The sequence below is a fragment of the Episyrphus balteatus genome, chromosome 3 (assembly GCF_945859705.1).
Source record: "Episyrphus balteatus chromosome 3, idEpiBalt1.1, whole genome shotgun sequence".
Lineage (NCBI taxonomy): Eukaryota > Metazoa > Arthropoda > Insecta > Diptera > Syrphidae > Episyrphus > Episyrphus balteatus.
This window is the reverse complement of record NC_079136.1, coordinates 46,253,031-46,276,981: the sequence shown is the minus strand read 5'-3', so window position 1 is coordinate 46,276,981 and position 23,951 is coordinate 46,253,031. Positions and strand designations below refer to the sequence as shown.

The window sequence follows — 23,951 nt, the reverse complement described above, 5'->3', positions numbered from 1 at the left end:
TATTAATTAATTGTTTCCTATTGTTAAGCAATGTTTTATTGAAAGAATTGTAAAAAACAAAAATCAATTATGGGCAGAGGAAGCAAAATACTGTTGCAAAGTAGGTAAATTTCACAAGAATTGCATATTTAATCGAAAACCGTAAGGTTTGGGGTGAACAAGTTACCAAATTCTGAGAGATCTTAAGTTTCGTTTGATCCATTACTTTGAAGACACCCTGACACCCTGTATATGCAACAAAATAATAAAAATACTATGCAAACAAATTAATTTAATGTTTCAATAAATAATGAATTTCAATATGAACTAGTTTGGCTACAGTTTGGATACAGTAATTTTTTTAGATTACAAATACCATCAGAGTGAATTACTCTTACCATAAATATTGAAAATAGAAGGTATCAAATAATGCCTCAAGCTCCCATCCCATTTGACAAAAATTCGAACAAAACGGAAATTTCGATTTAATTTTTTTTTTCTTTTTAATTTTCTTCTTTTTTTTATTTTTCTGAATGTGAATATAAAAACAGCATTAAAATGAAGAAAACAAAACAAAAATTAGCCAAATCGTTAAGACGTTCTCGAGTTTTTGCCAAAATTACGCCCGACAATTTTTGTAAAAGACAGATTTTCTTGAATACTTTCATAGTCACAACCCAAGCACAAATTTCGTGTTGACCTGTGTAATGAACAAACGGACATTATTTGTTTTTAATAATATCTGCTTTCCTCTGAAAATATGTTCACTATGGCGTATACGTACCTTTTTTATATATTTCTGCGTTCTTTTTTATTTTTCTGCGTTAAAAGACTTTTTGCGTTATTGACTTGTTAAAGATTTTCAATGTCAACAATAGAAGTTATTGCAAGAAATTTTGGGGCGGAATAAAAAAAAAACAATCTCATAAATTGTAATTAGTTGAGCAAACCAAAAGAAATGTTTTTTGTTTTTAAAACTACATTAACTTCGTTCTAATTGCTAAAACAGTTTTGTTTTGTTTTGTTATTCAAAACTCCGCTAAAATATGAATTGAGTTTTCAGATGAAAATTAAGTAAAATATCTTGAATGCCAAAAAAATGCTATTAGGTATCTCATTTTGGATAAGTTCCTAAAAATTGTTCCAGCTTCAAAATTAGTTCTTTAACCAAAAATTAAGTTTTTTAAACTTACTTTTATGTACTTGAAAATTAAATTTATCAAAATATTATTCTGGGTTGGGGTCAATATTCTGCTTTTCATAATTATGTTTTACAAAATTCTGCCAAAAATTAAAAAAGGGTTTGGAAAATGTTAAAAAGTGCCCGCTTTTTAACATTTTATAAACCCTTTTTTAATTTTTGGCAGAATTTTGTAAAATCATCTTCTAGCAAAATTTGCTGCCTATTTGAGTTTACTTACTTACAACAGTACTTTGTCAATTTTTTGTAATATTTATATTTTATTGATAAATCAATAAATTTAAAAATATTAAGAAAAGGTTTTTAATAATAGATACCTTCGAAAAATAATAATTGAACATTATTTAATTAGTCAAATAAAAATTTGATATTCAAAACATTGAATAAGAAAACAACAACACACAACACTGTTTCTATAACACTGGTCTGCAAGGAAATCCTCCTTTAAATAAAACTATACTTTTCTAAAGGATTTTTGTATGCTGATTCCGAATCCGAAGTCAGAATTGATCTAGCACGTCACGTTTTTTAGATATTCCCGTTAGAAAATCTCAAAAACCCATTTTTTTGCTGTTTTGGAAGAAATATTTTGGCATAATGTAATATTTTTCAATTAAAATTGTTACGGTTTATAAAAGAACTTATTTTTTTCTTTCAAATTCAGTTTCAATCTTCTCAATATCTCTTTTCTTCTCCGAGATATCTTAATTTAAGTAAGTTTAGTAGGTTTGGCATATCTTATCATAAAAAAAATGATCTCTAAAAATTAATATATCTTTCTCCCTAGAACAAAAATATACTTTTCTAATGGACTTTAGTGTGCTGATTTTGAATCCGAACTCAAAAAAATTCGGTCGGCTCTGGTTTGTGAGATATAGTAGTTTTTATTGAGATTTTCTAAGAAAAAAACTTGATTTTGTGATACTTTAATGCGAATATCTTAAAATCCTCACGTGATAGAATTTTTTTGACTTCGGATTCTAACTCAGCACATAAAAAACTATAAGAAAAGTATACTTTTGTTTCTAGTAGAAACAAATCTGAAGCTTTACAACGCAGTTTATCGAATGGTTTATTACAAATAAGATATTTCTAAATAGATAAATAATATATAAAATTACAAAACACGTACAAATTTTGTTTAATGTATTTTATTATGGTTTTTTTTTACATATTTGACTTTTTAAATATAATGAGCGTTGATATTTTACATTTTCCCTAATTAAGGTGTTTTTGTTCCTGTAGGATTTACTAAAAAGTAAAGGATTTCGATATTTCTGCTAATTTTAATAAATCAGTATTTTAAAATATGAGAAAACATTAATGTAAAAGGACATATTTGGTGTCAATCGATAGGCCATACTACGAGGAATAAGTCCTCCAAATTTGAGCTCAATGCTACAAATATTTTTAATTTTGCACGAGTTCAAATAAATCTAAAAGGTTGATTTTTTAGAAACTACCCACATTTTTCAAAAATTATTTTTACAAAAATGGTACCTGATAGAATTTTTCTGAAACCAGATTTAGATTCAGGAAAGTCTAATCTTTCATAATATCAAAAAAATATTTGAAGGAGAAAAGAAAAGTTAAATTTTGCAGACCAGTGTAATTAGTTTTCAACGGTATACTCGTATAATTGTGAGCTATAAGAAAGTCAGTACTCTAAGCTGTTTGAAAATTATTTGTGATGGTAAAACAGCGAGCAGTTAAGAAAATACCAACCAAAAAAACATTAATGAGGTGTTTTTTTGGTATAGTAAACGCATATGCTATGAAAAAAGCAGAATTTGCTGAATTTTTTTGTTAAAAAAAAATGCTGGTCGAATTTTGAAAAAGCAGAATTTTGAAGTCAGAATTTTGACCCGCTCCCTATTATTCTTTTTCAAAATTTCACCAAACTGGAAGTGCATGTTTTAAACCAAAAATTTAAATGAATATGAGAAGCCTTAAGATGGTCTTTCAGAACATAAAATTTGGATTTTTACTTTTGGAACGCCCTGCATACGAATGGGCCACTCAACCGATGTGTAGGCCAATAAAATCGTTATTGATTTAAGACCTCCTTTTTTTCCAAAGGTACAAGCAAGGTAGAGGCATAGAAAGCAATGCTCTTTACCGCTCTTTAATGTTTAGCTTTAAACTCAATGCCCATTTGTATGGTCTCAACTCTCAAACAATTTTAATGATTTTTTAAATTTGTCATATTTATGAAATAATAAACACAAAACCAGCTTACAAAATGTCAACAACCCTGCTGTTTATATTATACCCAACCTTACTGGTTTATTATACCTACTACCAACTTAGATATCATTTTGGCAAAACATTACATTTCGCTTTACCAACTACTTGAATTTTATGACCAAAGCCAACACACTTCCTACGTGTAGTTTTGTTTTGTCCATCAATTACGATTGCTGATCTCAAATTCAAAACATTTTGTGGTACAACTGGGAGTAATGAATATGATTTATTTATTCATTTCACAATATATCCAAATGCGATTCATAAATCCTGTCTTCGTTTTTTCTCTCTCAGAGAAAAAAAAAAAACATGAATATATAAAAGAATGAAAAAAAAAAAAACACTCACATAAATCAAAACCTGGCATTTATTCAAAATCTCAAACATCTACCGTGTGGTTATTGCACTTCATGCCCGTAACCCGCTGTAAGCCTCTCTCAGCATATCTGTCCTTCTTACTACATACTACTGCAGCAGCAGCCAGTAGTAATACGAAAAATTCTAAAAGAAAGCAAGAAAATCCAAAAAAAAAAAAAAATAATACAAAAAATAAAACGAATCCTTAAAGGACTAAATTCAGGCGAACAGATGCCTTGACATGGACATGAATGCAAAATTTCTTCACCATATCCCAAGCAACCTAGATAAACTAACATAAGGACGTTGACGTTCGCTCATTAACATAATTTGTCACAGCATAAAGCTTCAGCTTCAGATTCTTCTTCTTCTTAGTTTTTTTTTTTTGGTTTTTTTTTTCTGGCGAGCATCCATCCATGGATGGTGATGTGATGGTAAAGGAGGTGGAAATGAAGTTGGTGTGTAGGTGGTTTGAAGCTGGTAACACAAAAATTCATTCTTTACACAAAAGCTTGCTTGTTGGTTGCACCCAAACCAAACCAGGACTACTTACCACTAGTTGCCACCAAATATGGCAACACTTTGCCATTCTTTGCGGTCGGTTGTTAAAATAAGTGTGAAAATGACTTTTTCTTTTTTCTTTTATTTTTTATTTTTTTTTTTTATTTTTCGTTCATACAGTAAGGAGCAGCATTGTATGACCTGTGAGTGTTGCCAACTTAGAACGGCTTAAACTTGCCAATGAAAAACTCCAAAAAGCATTTGTTTTATTTGAAAATATATTTTGAAAGAAGTGTAATAGGCTGGTAGGTATGTTAAAATATTGAAACTGGGTTTTAGAATTGCAAAAACATCATTTTAAACTGTTTAAATTTTCAAAAGTAGTATGCCATTTAGTTTATTGAATTCCAAAGTGTTTGAGAATTTTTGTTAAATCGTTGGAGCCGGTTTTTTTTTTAAATAGTTCTATTACCTATAAAACCTACAAATTTTCTAGCGTTTTTGTTTTTAATATGCTGTTCTTAAGAATTAATTATTTGACACATTAAAGGAAAATTTTTAACAAAAACGGGCTGTTTTGAAAAATTTGTTTTTTTTTTTCAAAAAAAGAATTTGTAATATTTTTAAACATTTCAAACATATTTTTTTTTTTTTTTGAGTAAAACTCTTTTGTAAACATATTTTTTTTTTTCAAAATCAGTTTAGTTATTTAGGAACAAGTCAGATATGTATCTAGAAAAAGATTCAAATTTTGTTTTAAATTTATTTCGAAAGCATGTAGAATTTTATCTGCCAAAGTTGTACATTTTTTTAAGCCTTTTTTGAGAAGAAACGGAAGGAACCATTGTTTTGAACCTAAGAATAAAATATCGTTTTGGCTTTTATAGAAGTACCCAAAACTTTTATGCAGCAAGTTTGGACCGAATCGCTATAGTGGTTTTGATTGTAGATCGTTTAGCATTTTGCTGATTATTTTTTGTTACACGAATACTTGTTCTATAAAGCAAGTACACATTATAATTGATGAAGCTATATGGCAACCCTATTTTAAATAAAAAAAAAAAAAACAGTAAATTTTTAAAATGCGAAACAAAAACCTTAATAGTGAAAAAAAAAAAATAATAAAATAATGTTAAGAATGTGGTCCTACAAATGTGCAGCCCTTTTCAAATTAAAAAAAAAAAGAGGTTGTCTGTAAAGCCGGTTTACGGACGATGATTTTACGTGATAACGTCGTAAGAAAACAGGTTGTGTGCTTTTGTTTAAAATGAATCAATTGAAGCGTTTACTTATTTCAAACAATCATAATTTACAAGAAAAAGCTAAAAAATAAATACCTTTTTTATTTTCTTATTATATATTAATTTTTTTACTTTAAAAGCTTACAAAAAAAATTATATTAAATTTAAAGCCAAGTATTTCTGCTTAAGAATATGATATAAAAACATTTTTAAATTTTTACAATGCGCTAAAAGTATAAAATTAATTTATTGAAAACAATCATTTTCATCAAAAAAAGCAAAGGAAACCTATAATTTTATCTTCGCACGCTATTGAATCAATTTTTTTCAATGACAAATTATAAAAAATTTTATACCATCTGAAAGCTTATTGTCTTAGCTCAAAATATATATATATATATGAGATCTATGAGACAGCTACAAAAAGAGCTAGAATTTTTTGAACTCCATTTATTTTCATCAAAAAAAGCATAAAAAACATTTATTTTTATGTTCTCATGATATAGAATTAATTTTTTTTCAATGACAACCTATATTAAAATTTATATCATGTGAAAGCTTATTATTTCACCCTTCATATGACGTATCAATCTCATTTCAAAGATGCCTACAAGAGAAGTTAGAATTTTTTAAAGTCAACCATGTCGAATTCCCAGACTGAGATTACGGTACTTCCCACACCCGTGGCTGTTCGGGGCACAACAGATCTCCACTGGTGTTTTGAGGTTTTTCGCAAAATTCTTGATTTAATATTGTGTAGCTTGTAGTTAGTCTACCGTTATGTGTGATATACCAAATGATAGGTAATTGTATCAGGATGTTCATAAAAGTTTAATAAAATTTCTATCTGCTCTTGGTCAAAAGTTATAACCTGTTGAATTCTAAAATTTTATTTTACCGTTATCTCAAAAATGTGTCATGGTCTATTATTACTCCATATACTTTATTCCTGTATCTATTAAAGAAAAAAAGATAAAAAGAAAAAACGATGAAAATCGGTTAAAAACGGTTAAAAAACGTGTTTTTTCCAAAAACTTGTTTCTTCTGTTATTCAGTCAAAACTCACTAAACGATTCCAAGATTTGCACATGTATGCATAAGGCAAAAACTACTTGTCCTATAAGTTTGAGATTTGAGAACAAGGTGTTTTTCAAAAATTCATATTTCGAAACGCAGAGTGTTGGAAAAAATCCGTATCAGATGCCTAACTTTTTTTTCTCTCATCTTTCACCTGGCATCTTTAGAATTGTCAAAAAAAAAATTCCTTTACCCAAAATCATCATTTTGTCATAGCCCCAAAACGTGTACAACGTTCAAACAAAACGTTATAGCCTAGTTTAAAATTTTTTTAGAATTTTTTCTTAAATGCAGTTATTCTAAAATTAATCTCATCTATCTAAAAAAATTCTCTACGACTTCGCGTTTAGATTTTAGCCCAAATTTCATCTTTCCGTTTTTCCCCTGTTTACCCTATAAAATGACTGAATTTTTAAAAATCCTTCATTTAGATTAAGATTTAAGTTATTATCTTTCAAATAAGCTATAGAAGATTTTTGTATCTCTAATAGTTTATTTTTAATTTTGAATTGAAATTTTTTGCCGCTCTGCGAAAGTGCGAGAGTGTAACGTTAAAAGTAACGTTTTTTTGTGGTGGCTGCCATGGTTCATTGATTTATAAGACGTTATCACGTAAAAAAAAAAACACTTCAAAATATAATTTTGTATGCACTGATTACACACCAAACTTCAAAACAAAACTAAAACTCTCTTCTTTCTTTAATTTCTACTGTAAATAAATAATTTAAATAATTATTGTTTTAAATGTATTTACTTTATATATTGTGTTACAACGTTTGAAGCAATAAAGATATTATAATGAAAAAATGCGGAATTGATAAATAGAAAAGTTTTGCGTCACCTTTTTCATAATGATATGATGTCAACTTTATTCAGGTGTAGGGCATTTTTATTTATTCCAGGAGGTTTTGAACAGCCTCTTCTGCAACAATCAAAACCTAGCTATCTAAACTATGTACCTACATCTTTAAATACTGAAAAACTCATATTAAATAAATTAAATAATATAAAAAACCTTTATAGCAACTACGTGTGATTTATAAGTTTTCCAACTTGTTTCACTAATAAGTGAAATCGGAAAGTGATTGGTGATGCATTTTATTAAAACTGATTTTCCTAACACCGTAGATAGAAGACTGAAAGTGGCCTGCTCAAATAAGAGATAACTTGGTTCCGAGGACACATTAAAGTCTACATAGAAGTCTTCAAAACAATGGGGAGGACGAGGTCAATGCTGAATATTTGAAATGTTCAACTTTAATATTTTTAAAATTTCATCGAAAGTAAACTTATGTCAATTTCAAAGCAAAACAAATATTTATTTAATCATCGAAAGTGGCAACTTTGAGCCAACTTTCACTTGGCAAACCCGTTGCTGCCTAGCTTCATATTCATCTCTTGCGGTTTTCTTTGTGCACTCTGTGTTGTTGACTCAATGAGTCTGGTGGGTTCTTTTGCCGCAAAATGTTATTCCTTAATTTTTTTTTGTATTTTTTTGAAATCTTTGACTTGGCACTGACTGGAACAACTTTTTGGTTCCGCTTTTCATTGTCTGTATAAGAGAGGAGCCATCATTGAAAACACCAGCTACAGCTTTACTAACGCGAAGGACAGCAGGGGGAACCACCAGATTTGAATTTTTCATTTCATATTTAGGCAGTAAGCCAAACTGTTCACAATTTTTTTTTTTGTAAGTTGGTTGTTGTTTTTTTTTTTGTAATAATTTTTCTAGTGAATACTTTTGTGAATTGATCGTCCTGCCAAATGGAATCTAAGTTAACTCTGTGCTTGGGACTTTATCCATGCTGTGATGAAGTGAAAGGTTTTTATTTCCGTATCATTTTTTTTTTCTTGTGGTTTAAAGATTGTGAGTTATTTGACTGCAATTAAATTGAATTTTGATTGCTTGAATGCATTTAGTGAAACTTTTAATGACATTCAATGATAACGATTAAACCTTTTGTGGAGTTTTAAGAGTTTTATGAGTTGAAGTTTAATTTAAATTTGATGTTAATACACCGGTTTTATTAATTTCTGTATTACTCTCAAACGACCAGTCCCAAATAAAAATAGAAATTGAATATTGAATGAAATAATTAAAAAAAATTTTACCGTCGCACCATAGTTACACCACCACCGTTAGGAGGAAAATTTCGGCGCACCACCGCCGCACCACCGCCGCACCACGACTGCACCACGTCCGCACCATTTAATTTTGTATGAAAAATTCGCTGCATCATAATACATAATTTTGGATTATTGAAAATAAAAGAAAAAAATACCGACAAGAAGGAGATTTGAACCTGGTGGTGGTACAGTCGTGGTGCGGTGGTGATGCACCGAATTTTTCATTCAAAATGAAATGGTGTGGACGTGGTGCGGCGGAATTCCATTTTTACTCGAGAAAGCATTGAGTTTTAATAAAAATCAAAAATGAAATTTAATTTTCTTAGTCAAATTTTCGAAAAGGGAAAATTGAAGTTTTTTTGCAATTTTGGTATTAGTAAACAATCAATTAAGTTAATATGTCGTTCCATTTAATGTTCAGAATTTTGTTTATGAGTCTTCTTATTTTATTTCACTATTTTCCTTAATAATATTATCAATTTTATCAATTGTGCTAATTTTTAATCTTACAACAACCACATTTTTTAGTCCTGCTAGGCTCTTTTTATTTTTAATTGCAATTAACCTCTATAACTTCCATAAAAGCCTCAAGGTGTGTTATCTCCCTTTTTTAAAACTAAAGAATTTCCAACTCCAACCAAAAACCAAAAAAAAAACTAAGTGAAGATAAAAAAAAAAACAAACAAAAAAGTATTTAAGAATAGGTCAAGATGAGGGTTAGAGCTCCTCTAAATAATTTTTTTTTTCTTTAACCAAAAAAATAATACCTATTAGCATAAATGTTGTCCCAAAAAAAAAAAGCCCGAAAACTTATGCTTAAGTTAATTATCTCTTTGGTAATTAACTTTTGAATAACAATCTGACCGAGAAAAGCGGATAAAATAAAAACAGAGACCGCAACTGATTAAAAAAACGACTATTTTCCATCCTTACACACATTTTTATATACATTCAGTATACGACTACGACGAGTATACTTATTAAATCTAAAGGAAAATTTCATAACCTTTGCCAAAAAACTCCAGAATGAAAAACTTCCCTTCATGAAGCGTATAGTTGTGCGTCTTAACCAAAGTAAGTTAAAAAAAAATATATATATAAACTCTTTCATTCACCACTACAACAATAAAATATTCCCAAGCTCAAACTCTTTTTTGTGGACACCCTTTAATAAGAAAACCACAACTTTTACTTCTTCTTCTTCTCCACGATTATTATAAAGAATCCTTCCACAAGTTTGCAACTTTTTCTAGGGCACCTAAGAAGAAGTCCTTTTTTTTTAATCCTGAATGCCAGAAATTGTATATAAAATGAGAAACAATTAAAAGAACCAATTTGTTGTACAGACTTGTTTTTTAAAATCACTAATTTTAGTTAATTAAGGGCCAATTTTTCAATAGTCAGCTAAACAGTCAGTTAGTACTTATTCCTAAGGATAGAGAAAAAATCAATTTTTCAACAGGCAGATATAGCTTATTCCTAAGAAAAAATCTATCTGCTTCTTTCAGAGACGAATAAAATTATTCTAAGGAATAATCTCAATAAAAATATTGTGTCAGTTGTCAAAGCTGTTTTGAAAGAATTTTGAAAAAAATACAGTGGAAAACAAGAAAACAAAAACAATCATGAATAAAAATGACGTTTAATTTTAAATATTTTTGAATTTGACAATTTTTTTTGTTATTCTGTAGAATTAATTATTCTTGATTGAAAAATTCAATGTTTTTATTTGATTGTTTATGAGCCTAATAACTTTATTCGTCGAACAGTTAACTGACTGTTTATTAGAAGATTGAAAAATTGGCTCTAAGAGAAATTAAATTTCATTTTTTATTTTTATTAAAACTCGATGCTTTCTCGTGTAAAAATGGAATTCCGCTGCACCACGTCTGCACCATTTCATTTTGAATGAAAAATTCGGTGCACCACCACCGCACCACCACCGCACCACGACTGTACCAACACCAGGTTCAAATATCCTTCTTGTCGGTATTTTTTTTTTTATTTTCAATAATCCAAAATTATGTATCATGATGCAGCGAATTTTTCATACAAAATGAAATGGTGCGGACGTGGTGCAGTCGTGGTGCGGCGGTGGTGCAAGGAATTTTTCATTCAAAATGAAATGGTGCGGACGTGGTGCATCGGCCCCCTTTCAGAAGTTCTTTTTCATCGTTAGGTTATATTTTTAATTTCCAAAATTCAACTATTTTTACCAATCCCAAACTTGCCTTTAGATTTCACCCATGTGGATGGCAAGTAAAAATCGTCGTTTTGTTGGGGTTGCCTTGAGTCGAGGTATTTGTGGCGAAACACCAGCATAAAGCTAAAACTAAAGTGCCTAAGAGATTTATACAAATTAGTCAAAGAGGCAACTTAATTATATTTTCAAGGGTTTTTCTTTGTGTGTATGCAGGTGTGTGTGAGTGTTTTTTGTTTTTGTTTGTTTTTAATGCTGTGAAATGTTTTAATTTTTTTAGTTTGGCTAAAGGGATTTTAATTTGTTATTGTAGTTAAATTGTTGGTTTCATTATAGCTTCATTATCTTCGCGCGGTAGAAGTGTTCTATTAAACTTAATAGATCGCTTTAGGATTTATTAAAATAATTATCTTAAAAGTTGAGATGATTTTTGATTAAAATTAATTTAGTAGGTGAAAAGATCTAGAAAAAGCACCTTAAATTAAAAAAAAAACCAAAAGATTCATTTCCAAGATAGACGAATGCAGGTAATGAACGAAGGAATAGTCAAAATTTTGATTTTTGACAAAATGGCGGGTTCCCAAAGAAAAAAATTGTGTGTTTTCAAGAAAATTTACACTCTAAAGTGGCTTAAAAAAATCGAATTATTGTCAAGAACCTTATTCCTTCGTTCATTACCTGACAAAAGTATCTAAGAGCATTTAATACAACGGAAAAAACTGAAAGGAAAAAATTAAGAAAACAAATTTTCTCATACACTGAGGGAAAAAATAAATTGAAGTTGAAACGTCGTTGTTTCAAAGATGAACTACTTTGATTTATGTGACTTTAATTGTATACGAGACCATCAAAAATTAACATTTTTTCCACGTTGATTTTAAAATGTTCATCTTCAACGCAAATTCATTCCGAATAATAGTTAAATCAATGTGGTTTTCATTGATTTCACGTTGTTTTATGGTGGCTTTTCCCTCAGTGTACATTTTAGAATGGATAATATTTTGAGGCGAAGGACTAAAAATTTTGTATTTGCTTGGTCTTCTTAAATCCGTTTTCAATACTATAAATCAAATTTCAAAATACAGAAAATATTTAAGATTGCATTGCACGTTCCAAGAAAGATGTATGAATTCAGCGTTAAAATTGCCTTTAAACCATAAAATGAAAATTGAAATGCGACATAAAACCGCATTCGAAGCACTCGAAATTTGTATTGATTCAGGACCGGCTTTAGGTAAAACAATTTTACTTTTTGTCGATTTCTACCAAAGAATTATTCCACTATATATTTTCCGGCTGCGTTATAAATGGAAACACAGCAAACAACTTTTAAACGAACATTTTATATTCATTGGATTTGCGTTCTGTGCAAAATTTCAATCAATTTTGAGATAACGGTAAAATAAAGTTTTATTATTCAACAGGTTCTATCTTTTGATCTAAAGCAAATACAAATTTGATTTAACTTTATTGAGCATCCTGATGATGTTACCTTTCATTTGGTATATCACACATAATTATACATTCAGTACAAGCTACACAATGTTAAATTAAAAAAACTTTCGAAATACCACAAAACACAATAGGGGTACGCCTCAGGGTGGCGTTCTTTCCCCACTGTTATGGCTCCTTGTCATGAACAATATCCTCGTGAAGCTTGAGAGAAGTGGAGTGAAGGCAGTGGCATATGCGGATGATCTGGTTGTACTTGTATCAGGAAAGTTTTTACCTGTGATCAGTGAAATGACTGACACGGCTTTGAGAAAAGTTAGCAACTGGGCTACAAGCTGTGGCCTAGGAGTTAATCAAAGTAAAACGGAACTGATGCTTTTTACAACTAAAACCAAAATCCCTGTCTTCCCTCTACCTCAGCTCAACGGCCAAATCTTATCACTTTCTTCTAGCGCCAAATATTTAGGTGTAATTTTGGACACTAAACTGAGCTGGAAGCTTAATATAGAAGAGCGGGTTAGAAAAGCGAGCATTGCTTTCTATGCCTGCAGTAAAACCTTTGGGAAAAAATGGGGTCTTAAATCAAAAATGATTCTATGGACTTACACAGCGGTTGTACGACCCATTCTTACCTACGGCGCCATTGTTTGGTGGCCTGCACTCAGTAAAGCTTATAACATCAACAAACTTAAGAAAATCCAGAGAACAGCAAGCGTAGGGACGACTGGAGCCCTCCGGTCGTGCCCCACGGAGGCTCTAAACGTTCTCTTGCACCTCTTACCCATAGACCTTCATATCAAATACCAGGTCTCTTGTAGCGTTTTAAGGCTAAAAGAAACAGGTAGTTGGAAGGCAAAATCTTTTGGTCACAGTGACACAACAAATTTAATACCATCGGATATGCTTCTGACACCCACGGACTACTGCACCCCTATTTTGAATACTGTAATGAATTGCAAGGTCAGCTTCCCGTCGAGATCAGACTGGGAAGAGGGCATTGTGACGAGAGGCTTCGACACCTGCATTTTCACTGATGGCTCAAAAATGGACTGTGGGGTCGGTTCGGGTGTCTACTATGAATCCCTCAATATCTCAAAATCCTTTCGACTACCAAACTTTGCAAGTGTATTCCAAGCGGAATTGCTGGCAATTAAAGAAGCTTGCAAATTACTTAGAGTATATCCAAATCAAAACCAAAATATAGCTATACTAACAGATAGTCAGGCAGCTATAAAAGCAATTGCTTCGGTCACGACATCCTCCAAATTGGTTCAGCAGTGCAGAGAGGAACTCTCATTGCTGAGTGAAAGCCTCACAATCACTCTCATCTGGATCCCAGGTCACAGTGGTTTTGAAGGCAATGAAAAGGCGGATGAACTGGCCAGGCAAGGATCAGCCCTTCATGAGTCACTAGCAGAAATAGTCAACATTCCCATAGGAGTCATGAAGGGCGATATCTTCTTAAAATACCTAACAAAAGCTAACAATAGGTGGCACAACTTGACTAGCTGCGTCATATCCAGAAAAATCTGGCCCACCTATAATAAATCCAAAACATATGACCTAATCTCTAGACCCAGAAAAGATATTAGCAGAATCGTTGCGGTGTGTACAGGACATTGGCCGATAGGGGAACATGCAGCAAAGTTGGGTATACCGCACAATACCTACTGTCGCAGCTGCTTGGACCAGCAAGAAAAAGAAACGGTCTACCATTTCCTATGTCAATGTCCCGCCCTTGCTAGGAATAGAGCACTCTCTCTGGGGAGCGAATTCTTTAATGTCATAGATAACATCTCAGAATCAAAGATCAAAGACTTGATCTCGTTCCTAAATGCAACAAAGTGGATTTAGGACTGCCTAACACTTGTTTTTCCCTTTTTTAAAAACCAATTAAAAAATGTATTTCAAATAAATCCAATTATCACTCACAGGTTTCATAAGTTTTGGTATCAAAACGGCGCATCCTGCGCTAATTGGGTCAATCAAACATGGTTTGCCTTGACCGCCATCTCTACCTACCTACCTACCACAAAACACCTGTGGAGATCTGTTGATCATGAACAGCCACCAGTGTGGGAAGTACCGTAATCTCAGTTTGGAAATTCGACATGGTTGGCTTTAAAAAATTCTAACTTTTTTTCTAGGCATCGCAGAAATAAGATTGAAACGTCATATTAAAGGTGAAATTATAAGCTTTTACATGATATGAAATTTTTTATAGGTTGTCTAAAAAAAAATTGATTCAATAGCGTGAGAACATAAAATTATATGTTTTTTTGCTTTTTTTGATGAAAATTGATCGAGTTCAAAAAATTCTAGCTCTTTTTGTAGATGCCTAATAGACAAGATCGATATATATATTTTGAGCTGAAGCAATAAGCTTTCAGGTGGTATAAAATTTATTATAGGTTGTAATATCAAAAAAAAATGAATTTTTGGGTGATGGAAATGATTTTTTTACATTTTTCATAAGAAATGATTGTTTTTAATAAATTATTTTTATACTTTTTGCGCATTGTAAAAATTTAAAAATGTTTTTATTATTAAGAAGAAATATTTGGCTTTTTAATGGTATAATTGCATTTTATAATTGCAATTTTTAGATAAACTACTCTGAATAATTTCTGAGAGCACATTTAAATGAGAAAATCATAGGTTGCCTACTTTCCTCCTGGCCCTATTATACGGTTTTACAAAAGTCTGAATAGCCGAATGTGATGAGATAATATACCACATTTGATATTTAATCAGTTCTTGTTTGAAATAAAAAAGTTCTCTTGTGTTTGAAACAAGAATCTATTCAATAACAAATGAAGTACCTACATACTCCTACACTTACTGAACATTTTAAATGTATAGGAATCCTTGTATAGGGCCAAACAATGCCATGACAGGGATTCGAATACTCTTTCATTTGAAACAATAACATTGCACTTTTCGCATGATTATCTAAACAAAATAAATGGTTGGCTTTACAATACGTCCTCCGGTCCTTCAAATAGTGTTTATTTACATATTTATTTATTTTTTTGTTCACTGTGGCGTATGAGTATCATTTAGTATATTCCAAGAAAAATAAACAAATCTGTTTTCAATGCTTTAAAAAATTTATTCATGAAAGTTTATTATTAAAATTTATGCATAATTTATTACTTTCTAATGCATATTAAAAAGTCTTTCAAACTCCTCCTTAGGTACTGTTTTTTTTTTTTGTGCAATCATTATATGCCTTACATAATTTTTATACAAAAGCGTTTTAACCGTAATATGTTAGAAAATTTTCAAAAAATATATTTTTGGATTTTTTAAAATGTTTAAAAATTTTTTTTTTGAAAAATCAATTTTTTGAAAACAGATTTTTGAAATGTTTGAAATTTTGTTTTTAAAACTAAATTAATTATTTCATCAAAATGGCATACCAAGTTTTTTTTTTTAAATGTTAGAAAATTTGTATATATAAAAAATTAAATTTAAAAAAAAAAAACCGCTTTAACGATTTTCAAAATTTGTTTTCTCAAAATTCTTTTTCATACAAGAAATCAGATGGCATACTTCGTTTTTTTTTATCAAAACCTTTAAAAACGGTGTTTTATTAATTATAAAAACAGATTTTATGTACTTTTTTACATAATGGGAAATGGTTAAATTAAATCTAATTAAAATTTTGCCTCATTTTTTTATATAAAGCTTTAAGATAAGATCTACTTTTACCATAAGAGCAAATACATGCGACCCCAGTCGTGCATTTTATTTATTTTTGTCGGACTTAAGCTTTTGTTGCATTTTAATACTCTAATTTTCAACAGTGAGATAGCACGTTGGTAAAGCATTCGCCTAGTAACCCAAGAGTTGTAGGTTCGATCCCCAGCGGCTGCCCATTTTATCTTTTTTTTTTTTTTAATAAATTGATGCTTTTTTTAAAGTTGAAACAAACTTTGATTTAAATGTGTTTTATAACGGTAAACCACTTTAAACTAACGATGTTCCACTTTGATTTTAAAATTTTCGTCTTCAACGCAAAATCATTCCGAAAAATAGTTGAATCAACGTGGTTTTCGTTGATTTTAAGTTGTTTTTTCCCTCAGTGATCTTAAAAACTCAATTGAAATAAATATATAATTAAAATAATAATACCGTGCAATATCCAAACGATTAATTGCTATAAAACTATATAAGAGCAATATTTCTCAATAAAATCACAATCAAAATGAATCCAATAAAGAAAAAAAGAAAAGTAAAAAAAAAACTACCAACCCAACATAAAGAAATAAAATTAATGTTGAAGTAAGTAGCTACACTTCCGAAGGGACACGAACGGATATATTTATCTTTAATTATCCCTACAGACACACATCAGGATACTTTTCCTTTATTTTTTTTTTTGTTCTTTTTCTCTTATTTTTTCATCTTTTTTTTTCTTCAGTTTTTTTTTCCATTTTCCGGTTTCCGCTTAAAACCTTAACTATACAACGACGACGACGGAGGAAAGAAAAAACTAATTAAATCCTTTTTGTATAGCAATTCCGATTGCGATTCCGACAGACGTTTTAAATTTTAATCAAACAGGATGAGATGTTCCTTTGTTTATCGCTCCATTGGGTTTCAACTAAGTATTTTTTTCATGTTTCTTTCCTTCATTTCTTCTTCGATACGTCCTAGTTTTTTTTTCTGATTTTCTCTTTTTCTGATTAAATGGAGAATGGTCAGAACAAAAAAAAATTACATGAACTTCATTCGACACATGTTTAAAGATGTACTTGAGTCAAAAATTACTCTTTTCAAAATAATTTTATCATCAAAATCAGTAGGATCATGGTCTGGAACAGCATCAGCAAGCAATGGTTAGGTATTAGCCGCTTCATGAAGTTCTCGGCTCTGCTCCTTTGGAATGTTCGTTCAGGAGGGTTTCAAGTTTAAAGAAGATTTGTGGGTTTAATTTCTAAATAAACCTCAAAAACAAAACAACTTATAGATGAAAAACAAACGAAAAAAACAAAATACCAACAACAGTTTGGTGGCAGGAAACTTGGAAAACGCGCGCCTACAAAAATATTTTAAGTAAATTATCCACGCCTTGGTTGGCACGCAATTGCCTCATTTAAGGATATTTTTTTTTCTTCATCATTTTTTTTTTTTTTTTTTTCATTCAACTCTCAGCCTGATGATGTTACTTGCTGTGCTGCTGTAGTATATAGTTGCTTTCCCTTTTTACTTCCCCACATCGAGGTCTTGACTTTGATGAGACTTCAATCTCAGGCAATTACTTTCCTTCTTAATTTGCCAGGCGTTGTGTAAGTGTATAATTAAAGCAAATAGACCCTAACGCGCTTCGAGTAGCATCCTTGCCACGTCTCATCGTTTATCCTTTTTTTTTCTCTGTTTTGCTTCTTTACTATGCCTCTTTCCTTGTGGGATGAGGATGATGGTTTCTGTGGGTTGGAGGTTGCACAGAGTTTGATGAAAAAAACAGCTCCTTTATGGATTTGTAAGACATGATTCAGGCACCAAAACGATTAAGTTTCTTTTCCACTTTTGTATTTTATTATTTTTTTTTTCTTGTGCGTAAGTTTTGGTTTTAAGAAAAAAATAAATCGTAGGTCAAATATAGGTTAGAAAAAAGTAGGGAAAATGAAATAATTACAGTTGGTCATTAGGTCATTGATACATATTATTCTTTGCTCTTTCAAACATTTTAGTATGGAACATTTGATTTTGCAAGCGGTCCAGAAATTTTTCCTCATGGAAAATTTCCAGCTCGTCATCCACAACAGCTGTTGGACGAATATAATTTCAAAAAGTGCGAAAATGAAGAAATTTTATTGACTTACTTATATGATTGTTAGGAAATACAGACTTTTACTTCAAAAAAAAAAAAAAAAAATACACAAAATTATCTTTGAAAATATATACAAAACTCTAGTTATAATTATTCCTTATAGTGAAGAATAGAAAAGCTTAAATAATGGCAATGTTAATAAACCGAATAATTTATATTTGGAATAAGACATAAATTTAATCTTTAAAATTTTTTAGCCTTTATAAATGCTGTTTGTTTTATATAAAATGTAATACATTTAACTAAAAAAAAAATAAAATTCTACATTTGTATTTATTTATTTTGATAAAAATAGAATTTATGTACCTATTGAAATACATTCGACCCTCTTTAAGTCAAACTCCCTCTTAGTCGAATTTCCTTCTAATTCGAACTTTTTCACCATCCTCTTACTCGAATTTCCCTTTAACTCGAATCAATTATTGTGTCCCGTGGAAGTTCGAGTTATGGGAGTCCACTGTATTTGATTTTCTTTATAATATTGACACACTACTCTTTTTAATTAAATATGACATTGAATTTTAAAAAAAATTTATAAATATTCCTTCTTACTTCATATACATACATACACTTCGCGTCACTTGAATAGAAACAACATTTTTTCTTTAGAAAATAGCGATTGGCGCTTTGGTGAGGTAACTAAGTAGATTTTTGGTTTTGCATTTTCAAAGAGGAACTTTTAACAAACAATGTTGTAAAAACAAAAAACCCAAAACAGAAACCGTATGGCTTCTATAGTTGCGTTTTTTCGCATTACCTCACATAAAACAGTATTTTTTTTGCGTCACTTGAATAGAAACAAGCTCTTAAATTAGATGAAAATGATGAAAAATCATGGAAAACACTAATTATAGTAAAGCAATATTAAGCTTTGACATTATTTGCACATTATAACCAATTATGGGCTACGAGCTACCATTAGGCACCACAGAAAATACATAAATAGAATTTAACATTGAAAATGCACTTCTACTGTACACAATCGTGGACCTAATTGGAGAAAGTGATAAAAGTGTTTGATAACTTCTTACAAATTAAGAAAATGACATTTTCTACAATTTAAGGATTGAATAAGTGAAATAAACTTTCTTTTTTATCCGGAATGCATCTGTTTTGTTTTTATTGCGTTGTTTTTTCTTGAACTATCCTTGTGCAATCTCTAAGACGGTTGTTCTTCCACGTTCCTAAACTTCCTAAGAGCTTCTACCATTATTTCTTTGTAAAAGTTAGCATCTGTTTTTGAAGCGTGAAGCTTCAATTTTGCTATTGCACATCATAAAAACAAAGCGTATTACTATAACACATTTTAGTGCCCTTTATTGGCGATGCGATAAAGGTTATTCTTTTATAAACCACTGAAATAGGGCTAACGTGGTCCATCTGAGTTGGTATGTTTTCCTTTAAAAAACCACTCTTTACCTCACTACTTTTCAGTTCGAATGCAACTATAAAATAGTTAACTTTTTTGTAATCTTAGAAGAACTTAAAATGTTGTTATTTTGCATTTTGAGGCTTTTTTAATGTTGTGCACCTTTTATAACTTCCAGGATGGAACAAACCAACACGTTTCCATCGCACTAACACCACGTTTTTGACCGATTTTAGCGGCAAAGTGAAGAAAATTGCAGCTAGTTTTTAAGTTATTTTTTTCTCTGCTCGTGACTTGGGTCTCACCTGTCTTATTTTTTGATTTGATCACTAGTTTACGATATTTTAAAAATTATCTCATCCAAATTTGGCAAATTTTCCAATATCTTTCTCGATTTTGCATAGTGCAGGTGCATTTCCAATGTTAGCTGCTATTTATGCATTTTCTGTGGTGCCTATTGGTAGCTCGTAGCCCATAATTGGTTATAATGTGCAAATAATGTCAAAGCTTAATATTGCTTTACTATAATTAGTGTTTTCCATGATTTTTCATCATTTTCATCTAATTTAAGAGCTTGTTTCTATTCAAGTGACGCAAAAAAAAATACTGTTTTATGTGAGGTAATGCGAAAAAACGCAACTAGAAGCCATACGGTTTCTGTTTTGGGTTTTTTGTTTTTACAACATTGTTTGTTAAAAGTTCCTCTTTGAAAATGCAAAACCAAAAATCTACTAAGTTACCTCACCAAAGCGCCAGTCGCTATTTTCTAAAGAAAAAATGTTGTTTCTATTCAAGTGACGCGAAGTGTATAAATATGTTTTTTTTAATAAAAAAAAAATTTAAAAAAAAAATAATTTTTCAAATTTATTAAAAAAAAAAATTACATGGAAATGAAATGCGTTATTTTTGTTTTTATTAATAATACCAAGATTTTTCATATTCAGCTAATAATAAATGCGTCAAAACAATTGAAAGAAAAATTATTTTTATTTTATTTCGAAACACTTAAAAGAAGATATTTAGATATTTTCGATCTTGTATTTTTTTTTTTTTAAATTCTGAAACTAAAAACTTTTTTTTTTAACACCTATTTTATCAACAAAACAAAATTACAACCTTTTTAAAAATTTGAATTGTAGATTAACTATTATAATTAATTAAACAACGCTTTTAAGTGATCCACAAAACCAAAATAGCACACATTAAAGTAAGATACATTTTATGTAATTTCTGTATAAACAAATTAAAAAAAAAAAATCGAAATTCGAAATTAATTAAAAAAAAAAAAATTTGAAATACCTATATATTTTTCGAAAATTTGTATATAACGTTTATTTTAACGTTTCTATAAAATATTTTGGTTGAATTCTGCTTTATCGTTTACGGTGCCTTTAATAACGGTACAAAAAATATTTCGTTTTCATTTCAAAAGAAAGCTCTTATTTGTAATAACACTACACACAACAATTTTAATCAAAATCGTTATCGCCGTTTTTAAAAAAAGTTAACTTTATATCACAGGTACCGTTAATTTTGGTTCTAACAAAAAAATTTCAATTTCTCTTTTAGGGAATCACCCAAAACTACTGTTAACTACTGAGTTTGAAGAAAATCACTTTAGTAGCTTAGGCTGTAGCTCGTTATACTTATAGACGGACAGACAGACAGACAGAACTGCGGAACCCACTTTTTTAGCATTTTCTCTAATTGTAATGTCATGTCGAATTGTTATCTCGAGTCCGTTTTTTTTTTTTTTTTGACGTGATAACGTCTTATAAATCGATGAACCATGGCAGCCACCACAAAAAAGTGACGCCATTTTCTAACGTTACACTCTCGCACTTTCGCAGTGCGGCAAAAAATTTCAATTCAAAATTAAAAATAAATTCTTAGAGATACAAAAATCTTCTATAGCTTATTTAAAAGATAATAACCTAAAAATTAATCCAAAAGAAAGATTTTTAAAAATTCCGTAATTTAATAGGGTAAACAGGGGTAAAACGGAAAGATGAAATTTGGGCTAAAATCTTAACTTGAAGTCGTAGAGAATTGATTTTTTTGCTATAGATAGATGAGATTAATTTATGAATAACTGCATTTAAGAAAAAATTCTAAAAAATTTTGAAACTAAGCTATAACGTTTTGTTTGAACGTTGTACACGTTTTGGGGCTATGACAAAATGATGATTTTGGGTAAAGGAAATTTTTTTTGACAATTCTAAAGATGCCAGGTGAAAGATGAGGGGAAAAAAATCAGGCGTTTGATACGGATTTTTTTCCAACACTCTGCGTTTCGAAATATGAATTTTTGAAAAACACCTTGTTTTTTAGGGGTATTTTTGGGTAATTTTTTTTTGGAGCGCTCAAAAAATCTCAAACTTATAGGACATGTAGGTTTTTGCCTTATGCATACATGTGCAAAAACTTGGAATCGTTTAGTGAGTTCTGAATAACGGAAGAAACAAGTTTTAAAAAAACACGTTTTTTTACCGTTTTTAACCGATTTTCATCGTTTTTTATTTTTTATCTTTTTTTCTGTAATAGATACAGGAATAAAGTATATGTGTGCGAAGTTTCAATCATTTTCGTAAACACAATTTTGAGATAACGGTAAAATTTTAGAATTCAACAGGTTATAACTTTTTACCAAGAGCAGATAGAAATTTTATTAAACTTTTATGAGCATCCTGATACAATTACCTTTCATTTGGTATATCATACATAACGGTAGACTAACTACAAGCTACACAATGTTAAATCAAGAAACTTGGGAAAAACCTCAAAACACCAGTGGAGATCTGTTGCCCCCCGAACAGCCACCAGTGTGGGAAGTACCGTAATCTCAGTCTGGAAATTCGACATGGTTGACTTTAAAAAAATTCTAACTTCTCTTGTAGGCATCTTTGAAATGAGATTGATACGTCATATGAAAGGTGAAATAATAAGCTTTCACATGGTATATATTTTTATAGATTGTCAAACAAAAAAAAAATGATTCCATAGCCTGAGAACAAAAAAATAAATGTTTTTTTTGCTTTTTTTAATGAAATTTGATCGAGTTCAAAAAATTCTAGCTCTTTTTGTAGATGTCCCATAGACCTGATCGATATATATATTTTTTGCTAAGATAATAAGCAGATGGTATTAAATTTGTTATAGGTTGTTAGGGAAAAAAATGGAATTAATGACGTGAGAAGATAAGAATTCATGTTTTCTTTGCTTTTTTTGAAGAAAATGATTGTTTTCAATAAATCATGTAAATGTAAATCATCGTCCGTAAATCGGCTTTACAGACAACCTCTTTTTCGAATACTAAACTTGCCCTATTATAGTGCCTATATCGCAAGTGAAAAAATTTTTAGTTTAAAGAAAAATCGTTTTTTTGTTTACTTATTTCTAAAATTCTGTGAAGCGACTAAATCTTTTAACAAAAATACATAAGGTATGTACATTATTATAAAAAATCCAAGCCAAGAAAAATATGTTTACAAAAAAGTTGCACATACGCCACAGTGAACTTGAATATTAAAAATTGATACACAATTTAGGAAGATGGATATAATCCCAAAATTTTGAATCTACAAAAACTGAGAAAACCGAAAATCTAGAATCCCAAAAGTTATAGGTTGTTAATCAAACAGAAAATGTATTGCATGTGCACCAGCTTCTATCGTGTAACCTAAATTTATTTTTAAACTAATTTTTTTCGTTTATAAGTTAATGTTTAATAGTTTTAGCCTATTTTGCTTTATACTAAAATTGGTAACTATGTCAAGTTTGATTTTTTTTACAAATGCTTTACTTTTAACAAGTTTTCCCATGATTTTTATATTCTAGTTAAAATGAATCATCAATTTTCAAAGCAAGTCTATAAAACCTGATTGTGTCAGTTTACAAATATTTGTTTTCAAATCCTTACACACTATTGGCGGTGGTGGTGCTGGTTGCTGGAAAAAGAATCCAGAGCACAACAAGAAGACGACACGACTCCCAATGTATTTAGTGAATTAGAAGTCAAGAAGCGTGAATGACAAATTTATAAGATTAGGATCTCTTTTTGTCTCTCTCTCTTGAGCTATAATATGGTATATAAGTATAAAAGTGTAAGTGCGGTAAAAAAAGAGATTTTGTGAGGAATTATCATTTAGCTTGAGTGATTAATTGGTGGCAATTTCGAAATAAGTTCGTGAAAGATTATTAAGTTGTGGTTAAGTGACTTTGGTTTGTGTGTGTCTATATAAGTGTGTCATGCTGTGAATTTATTTGGCCAATTTATTCATGAAGTGTTGAATTAAATTAAACTTTCTTTTTTAAATGTTGACCATAAAAAACCAATTCTCTTCGACATTTGGTTCAAAATC

The 23,951-nt window shown here is 30.1% G+C and overlaps 1 protein-coding gene across 1 annotated transcript in view; it reads right to left on the bottom strand.

Annotated features, from left to right (window-relative positions):
* The window catches only part of LOC129913190 (uncharacterized protein DDB_G0288805), a 306,856-nt gene extending 288,004 nt beyond the window's left edge, over positions 1-18,852 (bottom strand). Inside the window, exon 1 of the mRNA XM_055991746.1 lies at positions 18,848-18,852. The gene's annotated coding sequence lies outside the window, so the exon portion shown is untranslated. The remainder of the gene's footprint in view (positions 1-18,847) is intronic.
* Positions 18,853-23,951: the final 5,099 nt, after the last annotated feature.